The sequence below is a fragment of the Helianthus annuus genome, chromosome 13 (genome assembly GCF_002127325.2).
Source record: "Helianthus annuus cultivar XRQ/B chromosome 13, HanXRQr2.0-SUNRISE, whole genome shotgun sequence".
NCBI classification, from domain to species: Eukaryota; Viridiplantae; Streptophyta; class Magnoliopsida; order Asterales; family Asteraceae; genus Helianthus; species Helianthus annuus.
Genome location: NC_035445.2, coordinates 157,668,891 through 157,680,046, shown reverse-complemented (window position 1 = coordinate 157,680,046; position 11,156 = coordinate 157,668,891). Strand labels below are relative to the sequence as shown.

The 11,156-nt window shown below is 34.9% G+C and overlaps 1 non-coding gene across 1 annotated transcript; it reads left to right on the top strand.

Moving 5' to 3' along the window:
- Positions 1-5,045: 5,045 nt before the first annotated feature.
- TRNAY-GUA lies at positions 5,046-5,129 on the top strand. The gene has a single exon. It is a non-coding gene; the product is annotated as a tRNA-Tyr (tRNA).
- Positions 5,130-11,156: the final 6,027 nt, after the last annotated feature.

Here is an 11,156-nt window from a genome sequence, read left to right as displayed (position 1 = left end):
AACCGTAAGGTGGGTCCTTCTTAGGAAGTTAACCTTTTGGCTGCTGTTTAGCAAGTCTAGCTGAGAAAACAAACCTATCCTAGGTTTAGGTCTCATAAGGGAGTGAACCTCATAGGATACTTTTATAAACCCAATTAGATGTGTTGTAAAAGAGTCTAATAACCGGTAAATTAACAACCTTTAGGGGATCTTAGCGCGCTCTTGAGAAGGATTAGGGGTCCATAGATTTCCCGAGGGGTGAGAATTCCAAGATCCCGGTTCCATAGCAGACAACTTCCATTTATAATCAACACTAAAAGTAATCAGGATTCCTGTCTAGGTAGTTCCTTCATCATCTTTGAGTTCGGCTTTCGTGTGAGTTCGTGCTCTGTCTGTCCGTTCGTCTAGTTAATTTAGTTTAATTTTAATTACAATTTTAGGATTTTTTAGAAACCCCCCCCCACCAAATTAATAAACAATTTAGTATGTCGTGTCAGTCTGAGTTTAGATAGAGTCGTAGCGTAATCAGTAGAGTCTAGTGGGTTCGATACTCGGACTTACTTTAGCTTTGCTACATCGATCGGTTCACTTGCCGGTTGCGTGTTTTAGGGTTTAGGTCGAGTCTTAGTTTTATAAATTTAAAGCTTAGAGAGTTTAGAATTAGGGTAATTTAGTTAGTTTTATTTGACCTATTTTTAGCACATCAACGTTTCATTCAAACATTCATTCTACTATGTGATTATTCACCTAAGACTCTTTTACAAATCTCTTACATACATGCTTAAAACATATTACACATTCCATTTCTCACATACTGTTTCTTGCTATTACAATAGATTTCATCAATCTTACCTACTTGGCGAATCAAATACTTCATACTATTTTACTAATATGTAACGCCCCAAATCTGAATGTTAATATTTGTCGTATGTTCTTATGTGACACGTCATGAAATAAATAACTAGGCTATTTAACCTAGTTAAGGGTATGGTCAAAAGTATTAAATGATGAGAGTAGTGTCAGTTATGTTTTAAAGGTAAACCCGAGGGGCTAAAGTGGAACAAATGAAAATTAAGTTATTAAATAACTTAATCACACACAAACACACACATACGTGTGTTCGAGAAAGATCAGGAGGCTCCCATGGAGCCTCAAACCCTAACTTCATCTTTTTGCTCAAATTGGAAGGCAAGATGAAGTTTAAATCCATAACCGATCACGGATTAATGATCACCAACACGAGAGGATCATAAGGTATGTCTTAAATCTAAGATTGGTGATCATGGGTGAAGTGGGTTATGTTCTAATCCGTGAGTTAATATGAAATTTATCATGTACAAGGGTTAGAATCCTCGTATAGAACATGGGTTATGTATGGTTTGCGTTAATTTGATGATTTGAGGTGAAAACCGTTAGTTAGGGTAAAGATGATGACTAGAATCACCTCCCATGTTCGAGTCTTGTTGAAAGATTTATGTATTATGTGGGTATGATGAATACTTGTTAGAAGAATTAGGAGAAATGTGATGATGATATGTTTAATGTTTATTTGGGAATGATATATGAGGATCAGTAGTAGATTTTGATGGGTTATGTATGTGTTTAGAAGATTTGTGCATGAAATAGTTGTACGTTATGCTTAAAAGGTAGTACTCACATCAAGTGTATGATGAAATGTATATAGTGTCGTCCGTATAGTCGATTATGATGTTACGGGTATATGTTGATAAGTCGATGGTTACATATGGTTGATAGTTGACTTTTGAAAGTCAACAAGTATAAGAAACATGATTTGACTCGTTGTCGTAAAGGTCGGACTATAGGAAGTCGTTTGGTACACGTTATGTTAATATGCGTTATTTGTGATTACATGATGAATTACATGAGTTGGAAAGGAGATGAAGTTGATTTCTATGTAGTATGCTTGTTAGAAATGACTAAGGGAAGTTAAGTGTGGATTATGCGATTGGTATGATTGTTAACATGTACAAATGGGTATGTTAACAAGAATGTGGTTTCGGTGACATGGAAGTGTAGGGACTATGTCGAGACGGGCTCAAGCAAGAGGTGTTAACGGGTCAAGAAGGGGCAAAGATCGGATACGAGCGCGGACGCATACGGTAAGTGATTTCTATAATCACTTCTTATGTTCGATTAAGTAATATGGTGATTTAATTTAACTAAACATGATGGTTGAGGTCAAATATGGGTCGTAATCTTTCATCGTAAAGGATGGAATTAAAGTTGACCAAAATGCCCTTGATGGGTATTTTGGGCAAACAATCTTACAAAGTAGTTTAGAAACAAGTTATTTGATTAGTGTAATGTTTTGGACAAGTATGGAAGTGGGGAGTATGGTTTTGTTAGTCATAGACCAACTAATGCGTGAATACCCTTAACGGGTCAAAATAAGCAAATGAACGATAATGTGTTAAGAGGATGCAAGGTATCCAAGATGTTAGTAGTTATGATAGACGTCACTGATATTATTAGGTTTATAAGAGGTTATGGTAAAGCAAACAAGTTATGTGATAGAATTATGATCGGGTCAATTCTTGGTAAAAAGGGTAGTAAGCCGAAGACTTAAAAGTCTGGGATTTTGATAATCCGGATGTCGGATTTTAACTCTATAAGATGGAGAATTAAATTACGGTCGCGTAGGAAAAAGAATCGGGTAAAACGGATCAAAAACGAGAAAGTTATGCGCGTTTCCGTAAAATCCGGTTGTGCTGGGAATTTGCAGCAACCAGCATCAACATTCTGTCGAAAACAGGTCGTAGCGTAGCGCGACGGGGAAGGCCCCAGTTCGTCGCGCTATGCGAGCATGTGTCAGTTCGCGAAAATTGTTTATTTTACCCGTTGATGCATTGTGAACCCGTCCGGACCGTTTTTAAACGCGTATAAGCTAAGAATGGTTAGTTTATTCATTGTTTTAGGAAGTGTAGACATGTATGGAGGTATGTATGTATATATGTATGAATATAGGTTGTATGTGCGATATGAAGGTATGTTTGGATGTATGCAAGTAGGTGTATACATATGAGCGTAGGCACGTATGTAGGCATATGTGAAGATATGAATCTATGTTTGAAAGTATGTATGTAGGTAGTATGTATATGTACGCAAGTGAGTATGTACGAATGTATGCATGTGTGTAGATATGTATGTAATGACATAGATGTGTATATATACGAGTATGTACGTATGTATGTTTATGAGTGTGTGAGCAAGTATACGCGGATATATGAAGGTATGTATGTGAATAGGTATGTATGAGTTAGGTATGTTGCAAGTAGGGATGTATGTGTATATATATAATGCTATGGGTGTACGTAATGATGTAAGTATGGATGTATGTAGATATGTATGTAATGATGTACATGAGTATATATGTGGGTATGTACGTATGTACGTAGATGGTCATGTGTGAACATATAAATATGTATAAGTATGTATGAAGGTAGGTACGCAAGTATCCAATGAAATTGAGTACTAACGATAATATTAGCGTGCATGGTGAAGGAAGTGTAACGCAGGAATAGCTAAGAAGTCTCACCACGGATTGTATGATCAAATGGAAAGCTGGTATGTAAAGAGTTAATGGAACGATAAGTAAACGAGAATAAATCTTGTATAGTTGTATGTTTATAATGTGTACTAATGTTATGAATTTTATGTGGTGAGCGTAGGTAACACGAGTCATGAGGATCATCAAGGAATAGAGATCGAGGATCGAGTCACTAGTGAGATTGTACGGGAACGTTGATGTACATAATGTAGTAATTACAAGCTATGTTTTTACCTAGTAAATAAGTCGATTGATGCAAGTGCGTAAAATATACAAATTTTTGGAAACTTAGAAAGCTCTTCTGCCAAACCCTGATCAATGAACCTACAAAATCCTTCAAACTGTATCTGATTAAATCCAGGTATTGTGGACATTGCGTCTATCCCGGATTATTTTGAAATTGTATTTATATTCATCCATATCGAATTCTAAAAAAAAAGGAAATACCATTTTGGCTGGCTCATTATCCATCAAAGAAAATATAGGTCTAGCAATGATGGAATTTCGATTCTATGAATCTTTGACTGGAATCTATGGGATAGGTGAAATAAAAATGGATACTGAACTTATTTTAAGAAATGCAACCGGAACGGAATTGATAAAACAGTCCTAGAAACAGAATTCTACCATTTAGGCTTACTCTGCTTTGGGATTTTTTTTTTAGAATATCAAAATTGATTCAGTTTATTATTCAGTTTCTTATATTATAATGTATAACGGTATTGAAATTCTAATCTACTTGAATATTGAATATCATAAAACTATATGAATGTTGTATTTATTAACTTAACGTTAACGCGCGGATATACCTAATCTATATTTCCGTCTTCTCTCTTCTTTTATTGCCCTCCTGTCCTGTCGTCAATTGACAGTATGACGTAGGGCGCAATATAATTGAAGTGGTCAAATCCTATTTTGGTAAAGCAAGCACCTTGAAGTAAAGGATCTTGGATCCAGACCCTTTTGTGAATGAGAAAGATAAAGACGATAAAGACCAATGAAATCACGTTTTCAGATTGTAAATGGTAAAGTTTGATTACCATTAACCTCCAGAATAGTTAACGAGTTTTTCGGTTTGATTCATCTCCTAAAGGCGGCTCTCGCTCTGAGTTATTTTAAGTTAAGAAGTTAAGGCGGCCTTAGGCATTAATTACCTATGGTATTCTTCTTATTACCTATTGTATTTCTAGTGCTTTTTTATTAGAGGTGGCCGGGACCTATTATTTCGAGTTTCTTTTTGAATCAAGGTGGCCATAGGCCCCTATGGTCCAGCGGTTACGACCTCTCTTTTTCACGGAGAAAACGAGGGTTCAAGTCCCTCTGGGGGTATACTAAGACTCAAGACGATAGGAGTGGGATTTTCTATCAAGTGATCTATATTTGTCAAGTCCTTCTAATAGTCTACTCAGTGGGACTTTGTATTTTAGATCAAGTGATATGTATTTATCAAATCTGCCTGGGGACAATATTGTGGAACGTCTAAAATAAATTAGGCGTTGGGTCGATGCCCGAGTGGTTAATGGGGACGGACTGTAAATTCGTTGACAATATGTCTACGCTGGTTCAAATCCAGCTCGGCCCAACAATTTGTCAATCTACTATCAGATGGTAGAACACTCTTGTTCTTAATAAATACCTGATACGAGAGAATAAAAAGGAATCCAAAATTTCTGCTAGATCTCTTCTTATTTCCCTGGGATTGTAGTTCAATAGGCAAGAGCACCGCCCTGTCAAGGCGGACGTTGCGGGTTCGAGCCCCGTCAGTCCCGACGGATCGCTACGATATTATAAGTTTCTTCCTCTTGACCGAATCTGTAACCTTCATTAGCAGATTCATTTTCTGTGGTTTCCCTGATCAAACTAGAGGTTACCAAGGAACCATGCATAGCACTAAATAGGGAGCCGCGAATTATCCCTAGAGTCGAGACTAATAGGAATATATTGCTTTCTGTATACTTTAATTCAATTTAGATGCATTAAGAATTAGACCGAGCTTTCCGTCTCTTAGGGCTCTTTCGATAACGAAGATCAATTCATTATCGAGTTGATTGTTACAACCGATTACAGAACGATTATAAAACAGAAGAAGACAAGGAATCTTTGATTACGAAGTAAGACATAAGAAACTTCCAAATTCTGGAATGAATCCATGGAAAAACTGGTTATGCATTCTATGAACTAAATAAAATGGATATAAGATGTAAGTTTTTCAAAACAAAATCTAGATGTCATCCACTTTTGTTGAATTGTAACCTAGATGAAGGTTGTGTTTTAAAACTTAAATGACAAGTGTTTGTGATCCTCAAAATTTTCCGAATAACATTTATTATTACCAACAACTATTTTATATATAATGAATGAAATCCGATACATAAATCAGTTAATAAAAGAAGAGAAAAAGCTTTTATTGTGTCACTTAAGTTATATAGGAATTCCTGGGCCCAAGAGTTAAGAATAACAAGTTCTTTATTACCCAAAATAGAATAACCACTTAGAATAATGAAACAGATTATATTTGTCGAGAAGTGCAAAATCGTATGAATACGACCCTCGTTTTGTATCTTGATTAATTGGATTGTTTCTTTGTGAATTCCTATACGAAGGTTTTGTAGATGTGTCTCCGAGTATTCCTTGATCATTTCCTCTAAGAAGAGGAGTTCCTCTAATTCTATGAATTTTTCTAGAATACTCTTTTCTTCAATATCATTCAAAAAAGTTTCGGATTGCCTAGTATTCCACCAATTAGTAACCCACGATTCCAGACTTTTTTGAAATAAGAGAGAAATCCACCAGGGCAAAAATACGATAGATACAAGATATAAAAGAGGAGTGAATGCTTTCTTTTTTGCCATTTTTTCATCTGTGAATTGTTAATGAACCCATCTCATTCGTCAACTCTATGTAATCTAATATTTCTTATTTCTCTCACGCATCAATTCTATTACAAGTTATCGAACCTATGAATCTATTCACTATTTTTTATTTGAAACAATATTTTTTGATTATTTATTCATTCGAATTTTTCGTCTATTTTTGTATTTTTTTCTAGATTCAAGGCCTAATTCAAGGCCTAACTACGAAATCACAAATAAAAAATAGTGAATAGATTCATAGGTTCGATAACTTGTAATAGAATTGATGCGTGAGAGAAATAAGAAATATTAGATTACATAGAGTTGACGAATGAGATGGGTTCATTAACAATTCACAGATGAAAAAATGGCAAAAAAGAAAGCACTCACTCCTCTTTTATATCTTGTATCTATCGTATTTTTGCCCTGGTGGATTTCTCTCTTATTTCAAAAAAGTCTGGAATCGTGGGTTACTAATTGGTGGAATACTAGGCAATCCGAAACTTTTTTGAATGATATTGAAGAAAAGAGTATTCTAGAAAAATTCATAGAATTAGAGGAACTCCTCTTCTTAGAGGAAATGATCAAGGAATACTCGGAGACACATCTACAAAACCTTCGTATAGGAATTCACAAAGAAACAATCCAATTAATCAAGATACAAAACGAGGGTCGTATTCATACGATTTTGCACTTCTCGACAAATATAATCTGTTTCATTATTCTAAGTGGTTATTCTATTTTGGGTAATAAAGATACTTCCCTGTTCATAGCCATGACTTTTATTCTCTATCTCCCAATGAAACTTAACATTAGCAAAGATATTATTTATCTTGTGCACAAATACCGCACAATACCGACGTAAATTACTATTAGATTTGTAGACTTGATTGGGGTTAGGTTGGTTTTTAACCAGACTCATGTTATGATACAAAATTCACTAGATGACTGAAAAATGATCTACCTAATCCAATTATAATGTTTCTTACTTTGCAGTTGTACCATTTCTATTTCTACCCATCCCGGAGATTCATCATATATTCCTATAGATTAATCGAGTCAAATTATTCCAGTAAATAACAGAATCGTGGATAGGAAACTCCATTAGTGACCTACCCCAATTTATTGTAGAAATTTTCGGGATCAATGATTGGACCTTTGTAGAATTAAGCAGTTCCTTTTTTTAGAAAAAAAATGATGTTCAAGTAAGCAAATAGAAAGGATGTCATGGTTACAAGAGTCTATCTATCGCATATAGACTTTAATCGTGGCCTAACCGTCGAGGTGAAGTCGGGACCTAAAAGATCGAATGGAACAGTACATAGACAAGTAAATTCCTTATGAATTCCAAGGTACTCTCTTTGAGTCTATATATTTTTAAATCATCTCTATATATTTTTAAATCATCAATATGGACTATAGAAAATAAATCTATTTTTCATATGAATATAAATTCAAATATGAATATAAATTCAAAAAAAATTCTCGCTCCCTAATCAATATAATTATGAATATAATTGTAGTTATTCACCAAACAAAAACCTTCATTCTTTTAGATCAAAATGAATTCTTAAGTTTTTATTTCAGGCAAATTTAAAATTGTTCGAATTGTGTAATCGTCAATTATTGACATTGGTAACCGACCCAAAGCAATTTGATTATAATTCAATTCGTGACGATCATAAGTAGAAAGTTCATATTCTTCAGTCATTGATAAGCAATTTGTTGGACAATACTCAACGCAATTACCACAAAATATACATATTCCGAAATCAATACTGTAATTAAGCAATCGTTTCTTTCTAATATCAGTTTCCAATTTCCAATCAACAACGGGTAGATCTATAGGACATACACGAACACATACTTCACAAGCAATGCATTTATCAAATTCAAAGTGGATTCGACCGCGGAAACGCTCAAAAAATGGATGAATGTAATTTCACACAAGTTAAGGTATTCATAATGAAAGATATTTTATAACACAAATTTCCGCTGCGACTTTTGGTCAAACGTGAATTAGGGTCTTACATAATACTAGTTTAATAACTATCCACTTACATTGTTTGACTTTTCGGAAGTACGTTTGACAATACATTCTGACCTATGCTTACTAATTATCCAGTACCGACACATCCTTCTCTAGTCGAGCTATAAGCTCCTATTAAAAACATAATCTTTATACATACCAATGCAAGTCAATTCCATTGACTCGTTATCCATTCCTTGCATTGGTTATTTCTTTCCAATTTCTGGTATTGGATGATCATGCATTATGCCCACCTACAAATGTAAGACTTGAACAATCAAAACACTAAATATCGGGTTCAAATGGTAACCACCATTTGACCCGTGTGACTCACTTGCCCTTCTCAACTATCTTGCATACAACGCATTTACATAAATATATTTATATATGTAGTAAAAAGTTTAGAACATAACTTGGTTAATATCGGTTTTAAGAATATTTACTTCTTCGGTTCGCATTTACTTATGAATTCGGACCTTTCATTCCACTTTCCATTTCTTTCTATGTTTTCAATCAGTCTCGCGGATTCTAGCATATCATTTATACTTTCTCATTCCTTCTATGTTTCGAATCCGTCTCGCGGATTCTAACATATCATTCACACTTTCTCATTCTTTCTATGTTTGGTACTTTCAATTTCTTGAGAGCCTTACATTTTCCATTCACCCTCACGTCCACCTACTCCCTGATTCTAACGGACATACCTCTAACAATTATCTCGGTCTCACGAACGTCGTATGTTTCTTGTGTACTGGCCAGGTAAACAATCCACATACTAGTTTCATGTCTTCGTGTAACCGTCACCTAATGTCCGAAGAATTAGTTTTCAGCACGTGTAACATTTTCAAAACTTCATTACTTTTCCATTATTATCTTTCATTTAAAATTCTCCTTCCGTTGATAGGTTTTACCATTACATGTACTTACAAATATTAAATATACGTACCTGGAACCAATTTATCTTACTACGTGCCTTGGTGTCAGTCTAGACCGCGATCGCGGATCATCCTCTCCATCCACTATGCTTATCTTTAGATCTTGATCGAGTGTTGGATTGTACGGGTTCCTTGTCACAAGAGCACACAGGTTTGAGTTCAAGTATTTGTCTCCTCATACTTGATTTCCCTCAAACCAGGGCTCTGATACGAACTTGTAACGCCCAGATTTCCTAATCCGAAAAAGTAATAGTATCATAATAGTATTTAACAAAATTCGGGCATGAACCGTTCGAATTATGAACAAATCCCTGTAAGACCAACTTGTAAGAACTTAAATATGACACAGCGGAAAATATGAGCCCAAAAATTTCGTTCTTAAAAAGTCATATTAATTACATGAAAACTCAATTACAAAATGTAATACGTTCATTAGAGAGGATTCACAATGTTACATTATATCAAGGCTTCATGACCAATTTAAAACAAACTATGTAACCTTTCTTTTTCGTACAATCCTTGCTCTTAACTCGATCTATATCTGCTTCACTTCGCTAGTGGCAGAGGAAACCCGAGCGATACCTATGGACACCACATACAACCCAACCATTAGTCATTAACACACCGTATAACATTAAACCATATAAAAGAAATTGGTAAAGCATTCTATGAAGTAAACGTGGAATCGTCCAAGCGCTTTCTTAAATACTCTTTATCCAAACCAGGTTTCATTCCTTCATGAATCTGACAATCTCATGCCTGCATTACATTCCAAACTCAAAGCACACATTAGTAATCGTAAGTACTCTGATGCCTTGATAACGTTCATACGTATATCTTTAGCATCGTATATTCATACACACATGCATTCACACTTACCCGCTTATTATCACATACACCTATATGCAAACGTACCTTCATACATGTCTACGTCCCTACCTACACACAAACAATCATTTATGAATTTATATACACTAGCTCATGCTTACCACTTCATACACATACGCTTATGCCGAAATGACATATTCACAACTTAACATAATATAGGCGATGTACAAAACGACCTACGTGCCTACTAGATTCCTAAACATATTTACTTATACAATTTCTTACATTAACACGAAAACAAATCCATTCTTTCACTAATCGACGACCCTAACATCTCTTATATTCAAAACCAACCCTTAACATAAGTTATGAGACCTTGGAACACCATTTAAACAAGTCCAATGTATAAAACAACAAAAATCCAACAAATTGCCTGCAGCACGGTCCCTCGCGGGCTGCGTAAGCCTTGGCTTACTTCGTTTATTACTTCTAATTAGTACCTGTTCTTTCATGATGTTTCATAAGCATAAGTATTATAAATTTATTAAACTTACTAAAAAGTGAATCGAGATTCAGTTACCTCAAGTGCCCGTCTCGTGCATGCTTCCTCATATCCTTTCCGTAGCCTTCCATGTTTCCCCCATCTTGACATGATCCTATACTTTCATGTCATCATGGTTACCACTTCATTAGTATAAACACACATTCTAATATTGCATTCATTTGACATTCATATCCAACATTATACTTTATTTGTCAAATTCCAATCAACACAAAATATAAGCGTGAAGTCGCATCTTTTCATTCCGCATAATTCTTCATGTTGTTACATTTAGCACATATTGATTTATCATGTATTTACTGATTTCACTAATATAACACCCGAGACAAAATTTTAGTACACTAATTATGCACAGTTGACTTTCAGAAAGTCAACTGTCCATCTTGTGATTTATCAATCTACT